Source organism: Pleurodeles waltl, chromosome 10 (genome assembly GCF_031143425.1).
Source record: "Pleurodeles waltl isolate 20211129_DDA chromosome 10, aPleWal1.hap1.20221129, whole genome shotgun sequence".
NCBI lineage: Eukaryota > Metazoa > Chordata > Amphibia > Caudata > Salamandridae > Pleurodeles > Pleurodeles waltl.
This window is the reverse complement of record NC_090449.1, coordinates 1044389194-1044415586: the sequence shown is the minus strand read 5'-3', so window position 1 is coordinate 1044415586 and position 26393 is coordinate 1044389194. Positions and strand designations below refer to the sequence as shown.

The 26393-nt window shown below is 43.7% G+C and overlaps 1 protein-coding gene across 2 annotated transcripts in view; it reads right to left on the bottom strand.

Annotated features, from left to right (window-relative positions):
* TOP2B (DNA topoisomerase II beta) overlaps nt 1-26393 on the bottom strand; it is a 485217-nt gene that overhangs the window by 418537 nt on the left and 40287 nt on the right. The gene's annotated exons all lie outside the window — the stretch shown is intronic.

Sequence of the window (26393 nt, the reverse complement as noted above, 5' to 3'; positions counted from 1 at the left end):
GATTCAGAGTAAAATAAAATAATGATAAAAAGAGAGGCGGAGTTGCACAAGACAAGTTAAAAGTCAGGGAAAATGCACTGAAGTAAACAGGACCTGGATATGAAATAAACATATGACTCCAGTGGCCATGAGGTACGCTACCCACTGTACAGACAATTTTCAGAAGTTTCGTTTGTGGTCAGATTAAAATGTAATCAGCACCCAATAAGCATATTCATGCGTCTTTCGGGACAGCGGCTACTCACTTCAGTGCAGCCATTACTTATTAGTGAGCATTCCACGAGATTTTTGGACCCCCGCCAGAATCATTTCTCTTTGGGCAAATATCCCGCGGATCCACAAACTAAACATTATTTCTGATAATTTCAATTGGGATATAGCTAGGAGAGTAAATTGTTTATGGCTTATCTGGTCCAAGCTTACTAGACATGAACAAATATTATTTAAAACATATATTGTGATCTTACTGCAATCGGATGATCAGAACAATTCAGTGTTACTTTCTTCATCAACCAGTAAAGGAAAGAATAATTTGACAAAGCAGGTTTTAAAGGTACTCTGATCCCGGCTTTTCGCCTAATAAAAGATTTGTTAACAAAAGATGGTGAAAGTAATTTCAGAGCTCCTGCTAAACACTGCCTACTGAGACTGGAAATCACTGGATTCGCTGTGATGCACACACACAGGCATTAGGCTAGGAATGTCAAAGCTCAACAGCCATATTTCTCAAGAGCCTGGGAATATAATCTCTCACTGAGACAGCTGCAAGGAACCACTGGAATATCCACACACAGTAGACAGTTCTTTCTAAAGCTTGCCTTTATAAATCTAGCGTTTGCTACCACAGTTGTATAGCTACTCACAGTCTAACGCTTTTAAAGGCAGAGGTCTCCCCCAGCACATGACCCTGTCATGCAAGCTCCACAGTCATCAATTCAGTACAGTTACACTGCCACATATACTCCGGGAAAGGTGGTATATCTTGTACATCTTTCAGGCCAAAACCTGGGTACAATCCTGCCCCATCTTGCCAACCTTCTTAAAGTTCTAACATTCAACACAAACTGACGGCGCCTTCCAAAGCTCTACCGCAACAACATGCCCGCTCTCTCCCAGAGTCACTCTTCACCTACTGACCACCAAACAGCCTCCTACCACCCAATAGACGTAAAAGGAACTAGGTACCCACTATGTGTACTGTATAAAACAGGGAATTACATTCAACGCTAGCATAACAAGGCTCATTAAGAGAGAGGGAGGAAAAGAATACCACACAATAGGATCACACAATACAGTTCACAGAGGCACGTTGCATACTTTAAGCGTAGCTTTTCAATTAACACCACACAAATATTTATATAGGCTAGTGAGCTATAGCCCTGAGGAAGCATCTAGGAGGCCGATCCTCATAGTGCAGGTCTCCCTTCTATTGTGTAACTTCGTCTCATTAGCTCTTGGTCACGCAGGGACCCATCTTCAAACTGTGAAGAAACCTTTGTCCACAATAGTCGAGGTGTTGAAGCAAGTATGTCTTGTAGTCTATTTTTTCTCAAGGCAGAGCACAGGAAAGAAGGGAGCCTATGTGGTAATTAATTTATAATTAAACTGTTTTATTTATTTACATTTGTTCGTTTGTACAAATGCACATCTTCTGCTATACGTCTAAGACAATTATTGGGGAAATAAATGTGTCATACGTGTGCGAATTATAGTTCTGCTTACTTTATATTATGCTTTATGTATGCTCGTATATTTAAAAAGTGTCTTTTAATAAGGACAGGGCTTTAAGGCATTCTTTTATATGCTGCATTACCGTTATGTCTCATTTTAATAGTGCTATATTGTTTTGTATCTGTCTTTGCAGATCTCATACACTAAATATAGCACCATGCAGATATGTTCTGTTTATGGCTCCTGGGAAACAAATTGCTTGGATTTTATCGGTCTATTATCAGAGTTTGGACAATTAGGTATTTGTGTGTCTTGCTTTTATACTGTTTTTAATTCTAATTCTTGCATCTTTATGGTTATGCTTTCTGTATACCGAATAAAGATTAACCTGATCTGACCTTACGTTTGTTCAATTTTAATTTACTTAAGTTATATCAACGATTGTATAGAATTTATTTTCCTTATGCTTCTTTTTTTTTGTTTTACAGAGGAAGTCCTCAGTAACCTCCCCTCTACAACACACTTGTCTCAGAGAATCAAGGAGCCATACCTCTATGTCTGCTCTTGATCTATACAAAAGTCTCACAACGCAACTTTACAAACCCCCCAAAATATAAAAAAATAAATGAAGCAGTCACCAATTGAAAAGAGATGCAGGTCAAAAGACTAAGACAACTTACACAGCTTCCAAAAAAGAAAGCTGCTGAGAATCATACCATGCTGTATTCATGGACATAAAGGATGGTGCTGCAAGGATCTCCAACCAGTTTCTCGCATAAGTAGTCTCAAACCATAGGATGCGAAATAAGCTAATCAACCACTCACATATACAGACTATTACCCCAGTAAACCCCATAACCGTATTTTTTTCCTAGCTGCACAAACTACGCACTCACTTATATAATAATTTGATTGCACTAATGTTACCTTCAAAGATGGCTGAGTGATTCCATAAGGCTTCAAACCAGTGACATGTTCAGGGGAGGCTCCTCCATTAGGGCGGAGGAGTGTTGAACACCCACCAATGCTCCCCCGCCACCCCCACCCCAAAAGCAGCAGCAGCTGCACAACTTTTACAATGAAACGATAATAAACTGAATTTATCATTGTTACCTTTTTAAGGGGCGGGGCCATGGGGGTGACAAGAAGTGAGGAGGGGGTGCACAGTCTTCCCCCTCAGAGCGTATGTGTTTCCCGCTTTCCCTCTTCTCCCCACCCTTCCTTGACACCCCGCAACTCGACATGTTAACTGTCCATATATCTCTGGAGCAGCTGCTTAACTATCAGGTGTCCGACTTGCGTTTAGCTAAATAAGAGGTCTATAGGGGCATTTGTGAACATTAAGGTAAAATTACACATACCTTCTGTGGTTGTAATGCAAGCACGGAAAGAATGTCTTACAGTGGCAGCTAGCAGGACTGACATGGTGGGGCTCGATGGCACTAGACGCACCATATATTCGCCTCCACCAGCAGGAATGGAAGGACTTCCTTCCTGCTCAGTGGAACGGGAATCCAATCAATCCTGGAGCTGTTCTCCTGCTGTTTTCAGCATGAGAGCAGCTACAGGACTGGTGGTAGCAAGCTAACCCGGCGCTTATTTTGAGGCTGGGAGCCTGTGCCAACAATCCCCTGGCTGTTTGACAGCACTGGGATTGCTGGGTCTACAGTGCGCATATCAGGCTGGCCATAGCTAGACAGCCAGCCAACCCGACATGTACTGAAAGGGGCAGCAGTCACCCTGCAATTGCAGGATTCAGCCACGCCCCCTGCCCTCACGCTGTACTCAGCATGAGCTGGTGGCAAAATAAAATGGCATTTTTATGCCATTTTATTGATTTGTGTTTGTCTACTACACTCGCGGGAGGAAGAAGAACCGCCCCTGAATTGAGTTACTTCTATCACCATATTTTTAAACTGATGGTGAAGCGTACCATCTATGCCCAACAATACCGTACAACAATGAACACCACCAAACAATGCAAAAACCCCAAACAAAAATCAAACAGCGTTTAAGTTACTGTGGGCTATACAACATTAAAGCTGCCAATTCAAGTATAGGGCTCTGGTGCATGCTGCACTGATTCAGAGTACATAGAAATAAGTGCAAGTAGTCTACTCGCACTCACAAGCAACTCCCATCTGAGTGGATTAAGAAATGCTCATGTTCTATTCACCCACCGCTTCCTTTGTCTGCTTGCATATTTCTAGCCCACGCAGTACAGTTAAAAAACCCACTGCAGAGTGGTTGACCTCCAGGCCACCATCCCTTTCGTTCTGTGTTTTAGGACACCATCGAATGCGTACTTGAATGCACTCGGTTTCTTGTATTGAAGAACTGGATTTATCGTTGTATTTTATTGATAGAGTGTACATCGCTGACTATAGGATTTAAAAGCGCTGAACAGCCGAAGTGTAAACAGGACAGAAATAAAACCACCAATCTTCACCACTTTCCTCAATAATAAAGCGACTGAAACCTGGAAAGAACCCGTTCTGATTCCACGCCTCAGATCGAGGGCTGCAAACCTTCAGTTTTCACTTCTTTAATCTGGTTCGAGAGGGAGACGCGTGTGATCGGAGAAAGGGAAAAACGTGGGCCGTGAAAGGCCAACTATCTTTGGTCTAATCGATGAAGATATTAGTACACCCAGCTCAGAATTGAAAAAGTCACCGTGACACCCACGGGAGACTACGGTACATTGCCGAAGACCAGAGACTAGGTCCATTTCAAAAGACAAAATAAAAAATGCCTGCACAGTTGAAATTTCTTAATTAAGTGTTTACTTAAGAACAAGGAAGGGTCCGTGCGTGAATATTATTACTATATAATTTCAAAGTGATCAAGGTGCCGACTGGACCTGGACGAAAATCCCAGTAAAATCTTACAGCAAAACATTCCGTGCACGGTGAAATTTACAACGTAAGATGTTTGCTGCGCTTTTATTTTGATGCACCTTTGCGCGAAAATCTGGCAAGAGCACACATTCCGCACTAAAATATAGAACGAAATGATAGACTTGCATTCTCATTTATTACATGTAATTCTGCGTATTTATGTGAAAGCAACCCACGTGAATTTTGCACACACCCCTACTGACCACCACTATCTAGCGAGATTCATTGGCGAGAAAGCGAGCCCTCTATGAAGGAGGTGTATTTAAAAGGGTCAATTTCCCAGCACAGCAAAAAGTTGAGAACTTGGGTTAAGTCGATATGCATACCAGTATAATGCAAGGTGTTTGCATAAGAAGCAAACCGTGCAACATGATTAATCTTAGGTACTTGAATATTAACTTCTGGCCCAAATACTGAGAAAGCTGAAGTAAGACAGTGGCGCTCCCCATGCTGGGAAGAGTATCATGGTTTACCACGGACATACCAAGGCTACCCGAGCTTATATTACCCAGTGTAACCTCCATTATCTAGGGGCTTCTACTGCATATGACCACGAATGCTATGGTCTTTACCAGCAAATGGGAAAGTGTGTATCATCACCAACCACACTCATCTAAACAATTTTGTTTCAGGAAATAACTTAAAACTTGGCTCTTTACATTCCCCTATTAGTCTTGGTAAAAACAATTTAATTCCCAGATATCTGCACTGCCCTATTAGTCGTTCTTTGTCACAAACCTCACATACATTAGCGCAAAGGCTCCCTCAGGCACTGACACGTGTTGGAAATGGCCCTTTCCGCAGGTTTATCCCCAAACTTCGCCTTTCTCCTATTTTTTTTTTTTTGTTAACCTTTTTTTGTTGGCTTTGGGGCTCTGGGCACTTTACCTTTGCTAATCAGTGCTAAGGTGCATGTACTCTCCTCCTTAAAAGCGTGGTACGATTGATTGGCTTACACCTGTTTGACATATTTAATTTACCTATAAGCTCCTAGGAGTGAAAAACAGCCTATTTTGTTTTCCACTATGAGAGCTGCTCATCTCAGTTTAGCATTGGGAATTTCCTTATATACGTCTTAAGTGGTCATTTCTGGTGTGTGAGGTGTAGCATGGGCATGTTTGAAATGGTAGTGAGAAATCTTGCTTACTGGTGTAGTTGGATTTTATAATAACATTTTAGAAATGCCACTTTTAGAAAGTGGGCATTTCCCCGTCCTTATAACTAGTGTCTCGCAGCCTGACTCCAAAGCACATTTAGGGAAGAGTGACAGCCACACTCGGTGCATATTTTCCACTCGATGTCTCACTGAAAAATGCTCCTAGAGGAATTATTTAGATATAGTATGCAAACATATGATCCAGTCTTCAATTAATGAATAAGACAACTCCACACTGTTTAAATTCAATATATTACTCAATAGGGTTCAGGAAGTTCAAAACAATGTACAACAATTCAAACGAATGGCCTTCTCACAAACACTGTATATAACCACTCTAGATAATAAGACTGAATCCCAACTGCAGATCCAGGAAGGGAGTTGTAACCCCCCTCATGACAGTTCTGCACAATAATTGCCTGGTTTTCAGTCCTAGTTCAAGCAATATCATGGACTTTCAATTCAGCTTGTCAAATGAGAAGGTAATGTTGAAGTTTCGGCCTGTGGCAGTCAGAGGTCCGTCAGACAATCATCAGGACTCAGAGTTGTTAAATAATACCTACAAATAGGAACAAGTAATTAAAAAAACAGTACGTGCAATCTATTAAATCACACCATCTGTGCCGCCAAAAACACACACCAAATCGCAGGTGTAGTAACTAGTATAAGCCACCACCTATAAGGGCAGGAAAGTTAAAAAAATATATATATACACTTTAAAAATGTATCAAACAATGACCATAAACTACACTGTCAGGCTCCCAACCAGAATAGCTATATTCTGCTAATTACAACAAGTTGCAAAAACAGGCTCTGTAGCAACACACTAGGGGACTTCAACCTACAAGCCCAAGTAAACAATTCCACAACGATTAAAATATTAGAATTGCTTAAGTCATACAAACTCTAGAGAAACTCTGCCTACACTGCAGCGTACTCATAACTTTTAAATATGAGACAGCTAGCATCTGTCTCCATCCACATCTGCTCAACATATGCAAGTCAGAATCAAACATTGCTGGCCTTCCTGGTGAGTTTAAATAAGGAAGCGAAAGGTCATGTGACCATTCCAGTGACTATGGTAGCCATCTTAAACTGGTAAAAATGCCTAATCAATACCCAGAGTTTGGAAACTTTTGTAATTACGGCAAGTATACTGTTGTGGGCATCAGTAAGTTAAAAAATAAAATATCCATCTGAGCCATCAACTCAATCCATGTTAGTAAGATATACACACTGTCTCTGTCTCCCTATTACAGGGCATTCAGGTACTCACATGACCAATGAAACAGCTGTGGCGGCCATCTTTAAGTGTAATAATGGCCCATCTAAATGTTCTCCAATACTAAATCTACTCTCACAACCCTACTGTAGGCAGGCCCAGAGTTTAACTCTTCCATAGAACAGATAGAAAAGACCCAACCAATTATTCACAAGGCATTATTAGCCATCAACCAATTCAACTAAATGAAAGAACAGATAAAGGGGCTCACAGCCCTCATACCAACCATAAGTAAGAAAAGGACACAACAGGAAACCCTGAAACGGCCCATACCCCCTCTAGTAGAACTGCTAAATATCAAATCAGTGTCCGCAATTGCAGGCACAGAACTATGAAAGGCAGTTAATATTCATAACCCTCTATGTGGAATAAATCACATTATCTGTTCAGTTCAAGACAGTCTATCTACGACAATGCCAGTATTTGCCATTCCACTTGTTGATTCAGACCCTTTTTTACTGTATTTGCAAGCCAAATCCATTGGTTCTCTTTAATGGTCAACAGGCAGTCCACATTTAAATATCTTTTTGAGGGTTTTATAACATCAAGTACAAACCAGTGCATATCATTCAGGGCATGTTTCATAAGATTGTAATGCTCAACCATAGAAGCATTCACAATATTACACCGTATTTGTGATTGATGTTGAATAATCAGTTTTCGGACCTCCCAAGTTGTTTTACCAATATAAAACAAAGAACATGGGCATTGAATACAATAAATACAATTTTTAGATACACAATTAGAAAAACGTTTCAGCTGCCAAGTTCTCTCATTTAGACAACATGTTTTTACAATTTTAGTGAAAGCACATGCACTGCAATTCCCACACGAGTAATGTCCAACCCTTGGTGTTAGCCCCCAGATGTTATTCAGTGTGCATGGCTCTGGTTCAATATAGGCCCTCACTAGACTGTCAAGTTTTTCCCCCTTTTGAAAGCAAATAATGGTTTCTCAAGTGGAATATCGAGAGAGGTTAATACATGCCATGGCTAATATATCTCAGAAGAGTATTTCTTGCAGTGGGTTTAGTATATAGGCATACATACAGCTCACCTTCATCAACTGAAATGTTTAAATCTAAAAAAAATAATGGAATGGGTATCATACTCCAGGGTAAATTTTAAGTTGGAATTTTGATTATTAATCCATTTGTGAAACTGTAGTAAGTCATTTATTGGACCATGCCAAATAAAGAAGACATCATCTATACACCAGGGCCATTTCGTGATATCTGCCATAAGGATTATCCTCCTTATAGATTGTATACTCTTCAAAAGTGGCCACAAATTTATTTGCAATATCAGGAGCAAAAGTAGCTCACATTGCTATTCCATTTATTTGTGCAAAGAACTCATCACTGGATAGGAAGTAATTGCACTCCAATGCAATCGGAGTACAACTTGTGATAAGATCAGTGGGGATCATAAGAGTTCTTTGTCTAGAGTCAAGAATGGTGGTCATTACCTCAAGTGTCTCACCTTGTGGAATATTGGTGTACAAGTTTTCTATATCCATTGTAACCAAGATGTCAACCTCGGGATTAAAAGGAGCCCCTTCTATCTGAGTGATCACAGACAGACTATCTCTTGTGTATGACTTGGTTAGGGGTACAAACGGTTGATGAAAAAAAAACATTATGCAAGTGGCTGCAAAACAGACTGCCACCCTGCCACAATGGTTCTTCCTGGTGGCTTAAATGTATCTTTGTGTATTTTGGGTAAAACATAAAAAGGTTAGTATGGAAGAATCGTCCTTATTAAGGTAATCATGTTCCATTTTGCTTAACCAACCACCATGCAGACCCTTATTGGTCATTTCACGAATTTCACTTCTGATGGATGGTGTAGGATCTTTCTTTAATTTGTTGTAATGTGAAGGATTATGTAGTGGTCTTAAAACTTCCTGTTCATAATCTATCTTCAATAATGATGCTGCCTCCTTTACCAGCAGGTTTGATAACTATATTTGTATTGCTGGCTATGGAGGATAAAGCTTCATTTTGAGCTCTAGTAAAGTTGGACTGCACATATTTATGCTCCTTGAATACTTTCTCTATCTCAAACAGAACAGCATTCTCAAACATTATGCTTTCCTTTAGCATCAAGTTAGTCGGAGGGAAAAATGTAGAGGTATATCGCAAGCATGAGATACTTTCTGGACTCATGTGGATTTTTGGTAAACTAAAATTTAAGTCTCAAGATCCTAAAAAATGTATACTTTCCACTCAGCCACAACACATGAGGGGCTGGGTGTGACAGAAGAGGAACCTGCATCCATCTGTACACAGATAGCCATCCTGGACTGGGGAAAGGGAGGGCCGTTCACACCTTACATTTCAATAGGCTGAGTCATGCCCTCACACACCAGGCTGATTACCCCCTACTGATGTCTGGAGACCGGAGTGGGTTGAAAGGAGCTTGTGTTTCACTTGAAAGGGTTCCTCTAAAGTCATCCCTCTCTTCAAAGACATTTTTTTTTTGTATAAGTACAGGGGCTCTGACCCCATGGTTTTAAGAGCACTTTTAGGAACCTGGACTGAACCTCTGTCAGGACTGCACAGAGGACTCATCTGGACTGTTCTGATGTTGCCCTGCTGCCTACTGGGTGGCATAAAGGACTCACTGGATTGCTTTGCTGCTTGTTGCCCTGCTGCTAGCTGCTCTCGGACCGTGGACTACGCAGGCATTGTGGTGGTGTGAGGAGAAACGGTCATTCCTACCTTCTACTTGCCTGGATGAGCTGGCCTACCATCCTGCATTGTACCTAGTGTCCTCCTGGGACAGGCTGCTCCAGAACGGTCTGTAGACCTCCAGAGTCTGACCCTGCAGTCCCTTTAAACAGTACGTGTTGGGCACCGACTTTTTGTTCTCTTCTTTTTTACGTAGCGCATGGTGAGCGCTTCAGTTTTTACTCGCTCTGGCTCACAAGTGTGAGGAGCTTTTGATTACTGTTAGCGCGTATGGAGTGCTTCAGCTAGGGCCCACAAGAGGATGGGTAATGAAGTACAGGGATCACCTGCCATTCCCGCCTGTTTGATCCACCAGGATCGAAGCACCTCTGATGGTATCCATCACGCTGGGCTCCACACACTGCTTGCATTGAAGAGACTGCTGCACCTAGAGAATTCCCCTCTGAAGGGCCCTCCCACTTGGATCAGAGTGCCGCCTGAAGTATAGTGAACGCCGCACTAAAACTCCCTCAGCATGTCCCCATCCTCTCGAGCCTGCTGATCGAAGCTGCAGGGGCCTTTGCTGATCCATTCACTGTGGGAAGGACACCCTTGGCCTGCCTCTCCTCAGGATGGCCCATTCCCATTGAGAGCACAGTGGTGAGTTGGGCCCCAAAGGAGCAACAGGACTACACCACAGCCCCTGCAGGTTGTTTGGTAGTGTGCCCAAGTGGCCCTCACAACTTTGCTGTACTCCTTGCAGCTGAGTGCGCCTGGCAATCTCCAGTGACTGAGGCTCCAGTCCCCTGTGGGAACCGAATGCAGTTCACCAAGGCACAAAACTTTGTCTAGGGACCATGGCTTCATAAGTTGTGCTCCACAGTTCCTCTCCTTGGGATTCCAATACCAAAGGGCAGTAATTAAATAGTACTTGTGGGACGATAGTGTGAGGACTCCCCAGCACAAAAAATAACCTTACTGTATTTTGTTCAATAGACGTGCAGGGGCACAGGCATACTGTGGCTGATTTGGCAATTTTTTTGATCAATACCTGCTATTGCTTCATTCTCCCAATGCCTATGCCTCCTACATCTTACTGCTGTTTCCTCATGCCATGAGTATTCACTAGTGTTGGGATTTAGGTCACTTTCGGTCACTTCCTTACCCAGGGTAACAAGTACCATTGTCAGTAATGATTTATAAGGCACAACAATTACCATCCAGATACTTTACAGCTGCGTTCCTGACCTGGTTCCATGTCATTTTTATCCTGCAGTGTCAGGCTGATGAGTGTTGTCAGAGAAGTGGAACCTTGTGCACAGTTCTGATGATCAACATGATCAATGTTGTTGTTGGTCTAATCAGATAGAGATATAGACACATATATGTGTCATTGTCAGATCGACAAGAGCCAAGGCAATTCTGAAGGCGCTGCATTACTAAGATCTGACAATGATTTAATTTATGCTGATATTTAGGCATTTCAGATACAAAATCAGGCTGTGGAGCAATCACATTGTTTCGGGTTTATTTTTTAAAAGGACACTTAATCACTATTTATAGCTAATGATGCAGTTACCTAAACTGTCTGTGAGACATAGCCCCTTCATCTAGGAGTCCACGTGGAACACCAAAGCTGGTCTTACCCAGTATATGCTCCGTGCCCACCCATGTGTAACTGCAATGAGGCTGACCCACATTCTCTTTAACACCGAACAGCAGCCTCATGTTGACAGGAAATCTACTGAACATCAACACTGCCACCACAACAGCTGAAGTCAATCTTATAACGCGAGCTAGGCTGTGCAGAAAAGATTAAATGAAAAACCACCAACAGAAAATATATAAAGCTGGAAAGGTAGAAATTTACTTAAACATAGTAGATTATAAAACACCATACGCTAACCTTTAGCGAAGACTTGGTGGGCGAGCCCACGACTTTGGCTCTGCTCAAGGCCCTTATCGAACCTAGAGTACAAAACAAGCCGAGCTTTTACAGGTGGTGATGTGGCCACGTGTGCTGACCATGCAACTTGCAGAACCAGGTTCAAATCCTGACTTCGGCTTAGCATCGTGTAAATCCCAGTAATCTTCATGTGCCAAAAGCAAACAGATGTGTAACGTACTGCGTCTGTTGTCGAGCGCACTTTCGTCCTTAAGAGCTTGCGGGACAGCTAAGTAAAACTTTCAAAAATAAAATGTTGCTTCTGCCTGTCACCCACAATCTAATCGCATCCTCCAAGAATTAAGGTCAAAGCAGTCGCTTTGATTTCAGCATGAGAAGATACTCTGAAATACACATTATTAAAGTAGAAAATCTGAACTCAAATCATGTCGCCCCTGCTTGATTAAATTGGGTGATCCTGGGCAAATAGCTCTCTTATGTTTACCAGCCTATAAAGTTGCTCCATTTATAAGAATGTGACCCACTTGCAGGTTGTACGTGGCAGCTGACTAGCCCGTTAGTTCACAATTAACAGCGATCAGGATGGCAGCAGGAATGTTTCTCAGTTCACGTTTAAAAACGCTCACTTTTAAAAAAGTATTTCTCAATGCAGAGATAAAATCTCATGCGCTTTGCAGAAATACATTTTTTTTTTTTTTTTTACATTTTAGAGACACCTTAGCATAGTCTAACATGGTGTTTGTTGCACGATTTACATGCCACAAATGTTCAAGGGTTGGCTCGTGGATTGGTTTGGCTCGCCCACTCTAGCAAAGACGTAGATTCGTCGTTTTGATAGGCACCACAGCCTGGGTCAACACAAAAATGTTTAGATAACAGCAGCCTGTTTAGGTCCACAGAGCTCGTGACGTGTACCCGGTCCAGATAATAGAACCCTAGTTCTTATCGGGCATGAATCCGTTACCTATTGACTGCTCGACAGCGTCGGTCTAGTGGTCACCGGAGGCCTGTCGGTCCTGAAGCTGCCTGAGGTGCCACCTTGAGCTCAAACACACGACCCCATTTACTATACGGATCCACTTGTGAGTACTGATGTATTATTCTTCACCACAAGAGGTAATCTTGAAACTTTTCAACAGAACGGGGGTGGGGTGATTTCAGATATCACCTCGTTTGCTGTAAACAATTCCTGCTTTGGTGTCCACATTTGAAAAGACGCCCAAGTCCCCAAACTTGATCACTGGATCAGCGGGAGGCACCATCGCCTGAAGGGGAGGCACAGAGCTTTATACCTGATTGGGAGCAAACGAGCCACCCTTACAGAAGTTCAACAAAGACCGAACCACTAGGAGAGGGCGTCACTTTAAACAATACATGGGTGTGACCTTACTATTTACATGCACGGGTGGGCAGTCACTCGGCGAGGACCTCTGGGGTCACAATCAAGGCTCCATTTGATTTCAGTTCCTTTCATCACATTGTAAAACAGCATCTGCAATTATACCCTACGGAGAAAGTGATTCAATGTTAAGCCATTTGTATTTACTTGTAGTTCCAAGTAAACGAAGGTGACGCCATATGTGCATAATAAAAAAAAAAAAAAAAAAAAAAAAAAAAAGGCAGTTTTTTAAGTACCTTCAAATTCTACAAAAGTAACCTGATCGCTACTATGCCGTTCCTGATACTATCCTCACCAGGCCCGTGTGCACGGCCCTGCTTATCTCTGGTACCACCTCTTCTGCTGGAGTGGTCACTGCTGACCCTGTAAAAACATTTTTTAAAGTACGACTAAATACTTCTTCGGTCTTACAGGGAGTGCAGAATTATTAGGCACATGAGTATTTTGACCACATCATCCTCTTTATGCATGTTGTCTTACTCCAAGCTGTATAGGCTCGAAAGCCTACTACCAATTAAGCATATTAGGTGATGTGCATCTCTGTAATGAGAAGGGGTGTGGTCTAATGACATCAACACCCTATATCAGGTGTGCATAATTATTAGGCAACTTCCTTTCCTTTGGCAAAATGGGTCAAAAGAAGGACTTGACAGGCTCAGAAAAGTCAAAAATAGTAAGATATCTTGCAGAGGGATGCAGCACTCTTAAAATTGCAAAGCTTCTGAAGAGTGATCATCGAACAATCAAGCGTTTCATTCAAAATAGTCAACAGGGTCGCAAGAAGCGTGTGGAAAAACCAAGGCGCAAAATAACTGCCCATGAACTGAGAAAAGTCAAGCGTGCAGCTGCCACGATGCCACTTGCCACCAGTTTGGCCATATTTCAGAGCTGCAACATCACTGGAGTGCCCAAAAGCACAAGGTGTGCAATACTCAGAGACATGGCCAAGGTAAGAAAGGCTGAAAGACTACCACCACTGAACAAGACACACAAGCTGAAACGTCAAGACTGGGCCAAGAAATATCTCAAGACTGATTTTTCTAAGGTTTTATGGACTGATGAAATGAGAGTGAGTCTTGATGGGCCAGATGGATGGGCCCGTGGCTGTATTGGTAAAGGGCAGAGAGCTCCAGTCCGACTCAGACGCCAGCAAGGTGGAGGTGGAGTACTGGTTTGGGCTGGTATCATCAAAGATGAGCTTGTGGGGCCTTTTCGGGTTGAGGATGGAGTCAAGCTCAACTCCCAGTCCTACTGCCAGTTCCTGGAAGACACCTTCTTCAAGCAGTGGTACAGGAAGAAGTCTGCATCCTTCAAGAAAAACATGATTTTCATGCAGGACAATGCTCCATCACACGCGTCCAAGTACTCCACAGCGTGGCTGGCAAGAAAGGGTATAAAAGAAGGAAATCTAATGACATGGCCTCCTTGTTCACCTGATCTGAACCCCATTGAGAACCTGTGGTCCATCATCAAATGTGAGATTTACAAGGAGGGAAAACAGTACACCTCTCTGAACAGTGTCTGGGAGGCTGTGGTTGCTGCTGCACGCAATGTTGATGGTGAACAGATCAAAACACTGACAGAATCCATGGATGGCAGGCTTTTGAGTGTCCTTGCAAAGAAAGGTGGCTATATTGGTCACTGATTTGTTTTTGTTTTGTTTTTGAATGTCAGAAATGTATATTTGTGAATGTTGAGATGTTATATTGGTTTCACTGGTAATAATAAATAATTGAAATGGGTATATATTTGTTTTTTGTTAAGTTGCCTAATAATTATGCACACCTGATATAGGGTGTTGATGTCATTAGACCACACCCCTTCTCATTACAGAGATGCACATCACCTAATATGCTTAATTGGTAGTAGGCTTTAGAGCCTATACAGCTTGGAGTAAGACAACATGCATAAAGAGGATAATGTGGTCAAAATACTCATTTGCCTAATAATTCTGCACTCCCTGTATAAAAGCCTCTCCCTGGATGCACAGGTTCAATGCCTTCACACTGTAACTTGAAGCCTTACGCTATACCCTTCCAGCGTGAAGTAGGTTTAGGGATGGCGTTGCATCCACTCTCTGAATTTAGCCAGAGACGTAGGCAGCATGAATGGACTCTGGTAACCCCTCACCAATGATGCGTACACAGTAGAGCCTGTTCAGGAGCACCCACTGCAGTGTCCAGGCCGCGACACTCGCAGGCGCTAGACGCACACACTTCAGGGCTAGGCCTGGTCACTGCAGGCTCATTCCCAATCCACTGGAATCAACAATGTCAAGCCAGATGTTTACACAGGCAGCATCCGGGGTATACCCCGCCTGCACGTTCGGTGGCATCAGCACTTGTGAGTGCCTGGAAGACCACCAGCCTAGGGCAGGGGCATGAGGTACCCAGGGCTTTAACAGAATACACACCACTGACCAACACAGGCTGCCGCCTAACGCAGTCCGTTTCCAGCTCCCGCCCAGAAGCTGGAGAGGTGCCTAGAAGTCTAAGGGGACACCAGCAACGCCTAAAGAGGACCTAATGCGCGCTGATAATCTGGCACCTTCTACAACGAATGCGGGATTTTAAAAAAAAGGAGCGGTTTACTACTGCAAGTTCTACAGCTTCCTATAACAAGCATTACTACAGGTCAACCTTGTAAGCATGAGAACAGAGCCACTTCTACTGGAAATCAAATCCATGAACTGCAGGTTACAGAGAGATCTCTGCATGGAGCGCTTAACTCCCTAAGCTAGCTTCCCGCCTCTGGGAATACGGAGCAAAAACTCGTAGCATTCTTCAGAACCTGCAAACTGCCCTCCGAGCCAGGCAGAAGCTTTTGCACCAGACAGATTATAGCTTGGCCTGAGAAAAAAAAGAAGCCGAGGGCACAATTCCCTGGCACATACAGTTCCAAGATAAAGGACGAACAAGCTCATCTCCTATGGTGTGTATACTTAGTACATTATGTCCTTTCACGCACACGTCCCCCCCAAATATAGATATAGACTACTCAATAGGTGATACATCCCGATTACTAAGCGAGCTGGATGGGGGTAGTTTGGGGAGGTTATATTGCATATCGCATGATATGTCGGTCACCGTTTATTTCAAATATTTGTACAGTGAACAGCAGACTGAAGCTGAACTCGGATAAGACGGAGGTCCCCATCCTCGGCGCCAACCCCTCAGCCTGGGCAACTCCTGGTGGCCGACCGCACTGGTAGCAGCCCGACACGCAACCAACCTGGGCGTCATCCTCGACTCAACACTCTCCATGACCAAGCAAGTCAACGCAGTCTCCTCCTCCTGCTTCAAAACCCTCCACATGCTCCGCAAGATCTACAGGTGGATCCCCACAAAAAGAAGAACAGTCACCCAGGCCCTCGTCAGCAGCAAACTTGACTACGGAAACACCCTCTACACGTGAGCCCCGGACAAACTCCTCAAACGACTGCAATGTATACAAAACACCTCTGCACGCCTGATCCTCACATACCCTGCCACAGCCACATCACTCCCCACCTGAGACCAGCACTGGCTCCATGTCAACAAAAGGATAACCTTCAAGCTCCTCACCCACCATACAACACCAGTCCAGCCTACCTCAACAGACGATTCACCGTCTACACCCTGAACCACCAGCTCCGCTCAGCCGACCTCGCCCTCGCATCCAAAGTGTGACCACCGGCGGAAGATCCTTCTCCCACCTCGCCCCCGACAGACCCAAGACCTGCTGACCTTCAGGAGGCTACTCAAGACTTGGCGGTTCAAGCACTAGCAGCACCCCCACCTCCCCTCAGCACATTGAGACCCTTACGGGTGAGTAGCGTGCTTTACAAGTGTACTGATTGAATACATGAAATTGTCAAGCACTATAACGATTCATAGGAACAAACAGTGACTTCATTTTGATGTTTATCTGAAAAAAATGCATTAACATTTGTGGTTAAAAAGGGCCAATCAAGTTCATATACTGCAGGGAATATGTGAGACAAATGCTAAAATGATCCTATTGACAAGACTGTAGAATGCATTTCATGGTGGGATTATGATGCGTCTAAGTTGAACATTAACAATAGATTGGTAATAACAAATCTGTGCTCTGGCCTTACTAAGCTGAAACAGGCAGGCAAGAAGGTGGGCGCAGCACAAGACTTCTTGTAGCATTATCAAGCAAAAATTCAGAAATGGGACCAAGCATTAGCAAACCCAGTAGGGCTCGCCAATGTAACAGTTACTGGCTTTCTCAACGTGTTGTGGCCCTGCTGTACACCAGTGTGGCATCTGTTCAGCATGGCTCTGCATTAGGAGAGCGAAGGGGGAGGGCGGAGTATGGTTTTGTACAGCAGTCTGGCATGTCAGAGTGGAGCATTGCAGAGTGGACGGTCATTGAGTTACATGTCGTAGAATTAAGCTGTGTGCTGTAGAGTGTCAGAGTGCCACAGAGTGGAGTAGAGAGTTACAGAGTGGAGTAGAGAGTTACAGAGTGGAGTAGAGAGTTACAGAGTGGAGTAGAGAGTTACAGAGTGGAGTAGAGAGTTACAGAGTGGAGTAGAGAGTTACAGAGTGGAGTAGAGAGTTACAGAGTGGAGTAGAGAGTTACAGAGTGGAGTAGAGAGTTACAGAGTGGAGTTGCATAGTGTGAAGCATAGATACTTACAAACATTTTCCCTGGTTCAACAAAGTATGGTCTGCAATGAGCCAGAGGGCTGCATTGATGCTAACAGGATGGGAGTGAGGCTTTGTGGATGGTTAAATGGTGCAGAACACTTTATTTGCTTTTTTTCCTTCACTTCAGTTAGTTTGTAAATAAAAGCTTGCCCAATTATTAAACATCTTTCTGAATGTTAGTGCTCTCTAAAGTAAACAGCAGCCACCCGGGGGCCACATGTAAAGCTTAGGAGGGCCGCAGGCCTTCCCCGGGACGTACTTAAGAGTATCACTGGTGTGGGGTGTGTATGGCGTGGTAGCGCACTGCCACTATTGAGAACACATTTGAAACAACCATTACATTTGCACAGACATACAGTTTTACTGATAAATGTATACAGTTCACAAACAATGTATGGAAATGTTACCACCCAGTGTACTGATTTGTTTAGATCGTATTAAATTATTTTTCCTCCACACTTCAGAATTAAAAAAAAAAAAAAAAAAAAGCGCTACGTTTGTGCTTTTTTTGTTAATCCGGATATATTCCGAAATATCTGTACAATTCATGTTGCCTATATTTACATTTTCCTGTGTGCTAGAAAAAAAAGCCCTTCTTTTCACAGGAGGGTTGTCACAAATCCTCTCCCTTTGACGTCTCAGAAAGAAAAGTAAACACCAAGCTCCATCGAAAGACGGAGCTTGAGATCGGACCTTTGTCTTTGAATGCACGGCAAATGGGACCTATTCAAAGGTCTGTTTAAAAAAAATGAGAACTCGTGGTAGAATACAGTATGTAGGCTATGCTCCACAGAAGGAACAAGCTCAAGCTGGGCAGTCTTTAAACAAATAAAGCTATCAAATAGAAAGCAAGTGTGAGTTAAAACCACCAAGCCAACTATAAGGAATGGGCGGACTGCATTTCCAGGGAACTTTTACAAATGTCAGAGAAGTTGTTAGCAAACCTGACGGATGCGCTCTCTGGTAGCCTTGAACCCAAAAAATCTGATTTGGCCTTCCCACACCACAGTTAACGCAGGCGAGCAGTCGAGCGCAGCACCAGACTTCTTGGAATATTATCAGGCAACACAGATGTCACATTTGGCACGTTGGTGGCAGGAAATGCAGCTAGACATGTGTGCAAGAATGACTAAGCAGAGCATACGTCTCATATCACTGTTAAACGTGCTTTGGTGAACAGAAAGCAGCTGATCTTCTCCCGGGCACAGGAGAGGTGGCAGAGGTCCCCTGGTGGGGAAGGGACGAGCTTGGTATTTGGAGCCATGGCAAACTACGTAGAGGCGACTCCTTCGAAGGACTGTGTAGCCCTGCAGCAGAGGGGGAAGGCTAACCAAAAGCAGAGGGGGGAAGGCTAAAGGCTAACCAAAAGCCGAGGTAAAGGAAGAGGGACAGTCAGACATATCCGAGTAAGGTAGTGCCCTATTACGCCTGATGTTAGAAAGCACCACCTGACTTGGGGCTGCAGTGAGAACATACGGAAAGGGCTGGCCTCCTTGGTACCCACCCCAGAGCGCACTGTGGTTCAGATAGGAGGAGAGCTGTGTAGTTACAGAAAAACAAAGTGTCCCTATCGTACAGGCATCTTGCCACATCATATTCAGGTGGGTCGCTTCATTAGGTCAAGAGATGGCCACTACAGAAACCTTTATATGTTTAACAGGCAGTGTCGACCTGTGTTTGTCCTGTGGTAACAAGGGTTGTCTTATTCAACTACTGTTACCCATCAATATACTAACCACTGTTACTGAAGTAACTGACAGGCTTCAAGTATCGCTTACCAAAATCCAATAATAAACTACCCAAATCCTTCAAGGTGTAACTGTTCGATTAAGGACACATTAAAGAAGGGTGAATCTGCCCCAGGACACCCTTGCAGATGACAGTGCTTCACCAATACACACAAGATAATTTCTAATTCATCCTGTGCGGGGAGTTTTCTAAAATGTCCAGAGTTTCCAGGCGGTCAATCCTCACATAGACCTATGAGGAAAGGGGCGGGGAAAGATGCGGCTCCTTTGCAGAGCGTTGAATCGGTTTACTACCTGGGACGAATATCAGATCAGATGGGGCAGCTACAATAACACATTTCTAACAGGCACTTCCGTCCCTGATGTAATCACGTGGTTAAATATTCACATTTCAATGCAGCTGTGCCCCAACTGCTAAATGGAAAGTCAATGTAGTCTGAGGTGGATATAGGTTGGAGACCGTGAAATTGTGTGCCTTTAAAACAAACATTCTGGCGTAAGGCACAAACTTGAATTTGAAATTGTAGGTTAAAAATTAAAAGTTACAACCTTCCTATTAAAATTTGTTTTTTATTATGTTTGTTTGCAAATTAAATAAAATGTGTTGTGTGTATGTGTTTGATGAACGCTTGTTTCTGTATTGTTTGAGTATTATTTTGCGGTTCAAATCATTGACAGTATTTAGGCCAGAGTCCCTGGCTTTCAGTAACTAGTCAGTGGGAGGGTCCCTGGATTCCAATAATGATTCTGTGGGGGGTCCCAGTAATAAGAACATTAAATAAAATTAAGATATGAATAAAGTGTCTATAAATAAAGTGGCTAATTATAAACCTGAACATTTGAGAATGAGCTGTAAATGTCAAGCAATTTGAAATTGGAGGCTTACATTTAATCAGATATCCTCAGATTGATTTGTGGGAGCAGTGCAAGTGCAAGTGCATTAAACATGATATATAAGATTGGCCATGTCTGGTTTCAATTGAATTTAGAATAGCTCCAACCTGCCTATTAAAATGTTTATTTGTATTTATATTTGTTCGCAAATTAAATAAAATGTGTTATAATTTGTGTATGTGTTTTGAGGATTGCATATGTATTTTGTGTGTACTATTTTGCGGTTCTAATCCTCATCGACAAAGTTTAGGTCGGGGTCCTCTGCTTCCAGTAATGACTCAGTTGGGGGTGGGGGGGGGGCAGATTTCAATAATGATTCAGTGGGGGTCCCCGGGATCCAGTAATGACAAAGCTGGGGTGCCCAATAGTCAAGAGGTTGAGAACCACCGATTCTACACAACCGGCTGACAACGAATGAGCTTCCCAAGAAGTTTGATACCCATTTAAAACCCATTTACGCTGACAATGTGGCCTGGTGGCACCCGCAGGCGCCACTAGGAGAGACCGGTGCTCAGCTTTTATTCTTGGGAGACACAGCAGGAGCCAAGTCCATTCAGTAACACACTACACGACACACATTCGGCAAAATATGCTGGGCTGCATTGTAATCCTTCAGCAAACAGGAATGCTGAACTAGGCAGATTCTGCAGAGAAATGTAAAAAGGTACGTTCAAATATGTCAAACTATAACCTAGATAAGAGAGGCGGGCAAATCCCATTTTAGGGAGAGCATCCTTAACAGATGAGCGGAATGGCGCGCGTTCTGCTGACCTCGGGAGAAGGGCATTCCAAAACTCGGGAAGTGCGACATTAAAAGCCACCATCCAAACACTTCAGCCGTCGGCTGGTAAGCAGGGACTTCTCCGCGGGCTGGCACATGTAGTATGTGCCTTCAGGGTGTCTGATGCCAGCGGGCACGTCTAAGCAAAGCAGCGTCCCACTGCACTCGCAGCGTGAAGACGCAGCCCGCGCCAGTGGCAATGCCCCCACGAGTACAGAGGGCACTGGGGCAGAACGAAAAGGCACGGAGACAAAAGTAAACAGAGAATCGCGCAAGCTCCCTGGACACAGGAGCACACACAAGCCGCTACTTTTCCGGGCGAAAGTTGAGTGGATTAGTAAACTCAGCCTTTAACAGCGCTTTAAAATAATTAAATGGATGCGAGGGGCTATGGAGAGATGTGGGGGCACTTTTGCCGGGTGTAGTGCGGGACCCTCAGGAGGTGGTCATGGGATGGGGAGTGCAAACAAAGATTGTAGCACTGGCCACTACCAGCGCTAAAGCCGGCCTCCTTGTCTGTAGGGAATCACGTTTCCCCACTTGTTTCACTTTTGTGGCTTCCAGAAATCTCCCCACACTCAAGACATCGTCTGTCTGTGAAATGTACTCCGGCAGACCGACGTGATGTACCGAAGTGTGCTGAAGTGGGTGTTCCCGTGGGCTGCGCCTGGAGCGCTACAGCTGCAGGCAGGAGCGTATCCGGGTCAGCCCACGATGCTGAACTTGTTGGGCAGGATTTGTAGAGGAGAGTCCGAATGGAAAACTCGTCTGTCTCAGCGCCCTAGGGCGGCACATGTGCTGGCTGAGATGCTCTGCTGTTAACTTCCAGAGCCTTAAGTTGTGTGCCTCAGGTGAGACGGCTCTCGAGGATTCAACACACACCGGACGCCTCTGTACCCCGAAGGACAGACGTCCCTCCAAATCCCACCACTTAACTCGAAGGAAGACCGTGAACTGCTGAGCCTCCACCACTAAGATCTGCGTAAATACAGACAAATATAAAGCGCCCTGTGTTCGACTGTCGGAGACATGGCTGCGAGACACTTTATGGCTCTTACAGCTGGCACACACAACTGTAAGTAAGGTTGTTTTGTTAAACCCAAAATGTAGTTCTGCTGCAGAACATGAATGCCCAAGTTAGAATATACAAAACCTGGCAGCTATGTTATGAGGTTATACTAGGGCGATATATGGGGAAAAAATAAAAGCTCCTTGGTCCCTTCCAGTCATTTCCACATCATCTTACTTTTTATGGCAACACACAAGAAATTAAATGTAATAAGAGTAATGGAGAGATCAAACTGCTTAATAAATATTGTCCACCATATATAATGGTAGAATATCAGCTAGGAAGTTTACGGGCTCTGGCTGGGTGTGGGGAGGTTCAGGAGGGGCCCCCCTGCCTTTGCATCAAAGGGGTAGTGCCACACCCTCGTAATTCCTGTCCGGCCTGGAAGGATCCAACACCCCAATTATAATTCACGTGCCACCTTTCGTGCTGGTCCTTCACTCACCAGTTTTTTGAACGCTCAATGACATGAGACAAAGACCAAGGGGCAGAGGCCACAGGCACCACTGTCAGCCGGTTGGTCCAGCCTGGGAGATTTCATCAACCACCGCCTAGTGTAATGCTTGTTTTGCCTTTCCCTGGACAAACCTGCTTCCAAAGGATTGTAACAGACAACACATACTTCACTGGGGATTCCGCAGCTTTTAGTCCAACACTCCTTCATATGCCTTAAATTCAGATACATCAATGAACAGTCTTCCACAGAAATCATGTGCTATTTACAACCAACCACTCAACCCAAGAAATCTAAGATAAGTCAGTTAGCAGACTCATCCACACGATTCGACACAGAGCACCCAAAATCAAAACTCATTTCACTTTCAGACTAACCTACAGAACCACTGCTAAATTAAACATTTACCAAACTTAACTACCCTTACACAAGCAAACACAGACAACTGATTAATAGCACAACCAGGTCCACACGAAGGGGCAACCAGGCCCAGGCTGATATACAAGGCCAGCAAGCAGTAGACAACTGTCAATAAAGTAGATGCTCCTCTCCAGGAAGAGGGCTTCATGGACCGGAGGCCGCAGAACACCTCCCCGTGATCGCAGTGGTAAAAATATGAACCACGCGTGTTACAAACAACATACATGACCGCACACAACGCTGAATGATACATTTCGGCCACCGTAACAGTAACTCCCCAGGTATTGCTCATCTCTCAAGTGGTGATTCAGTCTCAACTGAAGTACTGTTGCCTCGATCGTGAGAACTAACCAACCGTCCGGTACCACAACAATAAATGTCAGGCTCTCGGCCAGCAGCAGTGTCCAGAACACACTAGTCTGGGCCCTTCTCACAAAGCAACATCCTGCAGGGCCCACGCCGCACAAAATGAACCTGCAAGGCTACAGGTGAGAAGATGGGGCAGTTCTGAATCCCTCACTAGCCCAGGTGGTGGAGTAGGAAAAGGCTCCTGGAACACAGCACGGCAAAGGAAACATTCAATCTCTCAGCCTATGGAGACCATATGTCAAATACAGACACTCAATTAAGAAAAACTTAGAGTTTGGAAGGGAAAAGCTTATGGTTACTTTTAGATATATGCCTGATGAGTATTTTCCTCCTGATATCTGTAGAGGGAGTATAGAAACATCAGTTTTCAAGTTTCACATGGACTCTGAAACCTTGTGTTAAAAAAAGTAACACAGGAGAGGTTTGGGAGCAGCAAGACTTAGCGTGGTGCAGGTGAAAGGGATGTGAAGGGGGAAGCAGCACACACCGAAGAGGGGGCAAGAAACCACATGCACTCCCACTAAAAGCTGGAAGAAAAAAAGTGGGTCCTTCAACGCTAGCATTACAAACATAAACTGCAAACACTCTGAAGGATGGTAAAGAAACTAACCCCCAGGGAACAGCAGAGGAACGAAGCAAACAAGACTGACAAAAAAACATAGTCAATAACAAGCAAGGGGTTGACACAAAGCCCACTCAGTAAAAGAAGCTCCCTGAATGTATACTAATATTGAAAAGTGTGTGTTCAAAACGAAAATGTGTATATTTTCAGAAATCATAAGTTGATGTTTGGAGAAAATAGGTGGAATTTCAAAATATATTTGATGCAAATATTTAAGTGATAAAAGTCAAATTGTTTGGGGGATAGTTACTACTAATATTAGCTTGGAGCAAGAGGCGTTGCAGCTATAGCTGTTGTGTTTTACTCAAGTAGAGGTATGCCACACTGGCAACTTATGCTTTATATTATTGCTGGCCACCATGCCTTATGCACTGAATTAATCACTGCTGGTAATTTTGTATTTGGTGGCCACAAACGTATTTTTTCCCTATGTGGTTACTATTACATCTCTAATATAAGCTTGGGAGGAACTTAACTGAACATAAGAAGCTCTTACTACAGATAAGTTTAGTTATCCCTGGCCTAAAATAATATTCATACAGACTCCTCTCTCACCCAATAGATTCAGCTCAAAGACACGCCGTGCCAATAAAAATGACTCTGGGTACCACACACTGTGTGTTGAGACCAATAAAAATACTCCACACAAAAGGACACTGAATGGAAACAATACTGCCTAAAGTTCCAGGAAAGTCCACTTGGCTCATAAGGGTAGCTTTTGCTTCACTCAAAATGAAGGTAGTTAGATCTAAGCTTTAACTGAAGGCTAAGGGCCCCATGTATGGAGCTTTTTTGTGGCAAATGGCCCAACTCGTAGATTTGTGCCATACCCACACACACACACAAAAAAAAACAAAAAAAAAAAAAAAAAAACATTTGATGTACAAAACCCAATTTTGCGATTCAGTAACTTATCACTGAATCTCAAATTGGGTTCACGACTTGCTATTAGGGAGGGGGCGTGCCAAGGACGTCCCTTCCTAACAGCGACTAGAAGCGGGATGTATCATTGTTTTGCGACCAGGAATGCGGTTGCAAAACAATTGCAGTTACCACCAATTTGAAATTGGTGGTAACCCATTTGCAAGTGGGGAGAGGCCTCAAGGGACCTCTTTCCCCTTTGTGAATGGGGGTGCCAATGTTTTTTCAGACCAGACAGTGGAGTGGTCCCACGGACTACTGCCTACTCTTGAATAAAATGAAAAGGAAACTTTTTTTTTTTTTTTGTAATGCATCCTGTTTTCTTGTCAGAAAAACTGGCTGCATGTTTTTAAAGAATGCTCTATTTAAAAAGCAGCCACGGACATGGGGGTCTGCTGACTCCATCAGACCACCATCCCCAGTGCGGGTGCAGCCATTCACAAATGAGTAGCAAATTGCGACCTACCTTGTGATATTAATGAGGCAGGTCCCTTGCAACCTATGTGCGACTAGCAAACAGTGTCTGAGACATAAGGTTTTGCAACTCGCAAATTGTGAGTACTAAATCTCGCAAATTGCGAGTTACAAAAACTGAAGTTTGTGCATGTGGCCCTAAATCTCATTAAGGGTACCCTAAAAAATGTTGTAATATTTATTGCACTGAATAAAACCATAATCTGCAGAGTCAGAATGTACCAAGTGCAATAAATATCACCAGATTACGAGGTCGGGGGGGGGGGGGGGAATTACACAAAGATCCACATCAAAAGCTGCATGCTCAAATAAATAACCCGAAACCCCTAGATAAATATAGGCAGGGTTCACTTATATGTATCACAAAACGCATAAAATGTGATGTGTAATGCAGTAGTTACCATACATAATGCAAATAACAGGATGCGCACAATGAGGGCTTGAGCCTTTAACTTAATGTCACTCAATGCACTGTCCCCCGAATGATGATTTAGCAGAACTTATAGTAAACAACAAGACTAGTTGGACCTGGTGGGCATGTATGGAGTTCTTTAGTGGTTAACTCCATTCTCCCACCGTTGCCACTTCCAAAGTATTTATTTTTTTAAAGCTGATTTTTGAAAACCTTTTTTCGAATCTCCAGCACCATTATGGTAGGTAGTGCTGGCAAAATTTGGCTTAAAGTAAACATCTACCTAGAGAGTTATTAAACATATCTGGACAGCCCCCAAGCTAAAACACTCAAGTCACAATTATAATGGATGTGAAAAGCCACCTAATACACTCGCAGCACTCTGAAAGGTCCAACTTCAGGGGCAGCACTGTTAATGGGAATGGCATCCCCCTACCCAGGGCCTTTTTCAATTAGCAGCTCTGGCCCATCCACTAGCCCTCTTTATTTTCCACCTATTCTTTCGCAAGCTAGCTAACTCTTGCTACTACACGGTTTCGTCACATCCACTGTAAGCCGGACGTGCTGCAAAGTTTCTTTGAGGACAATT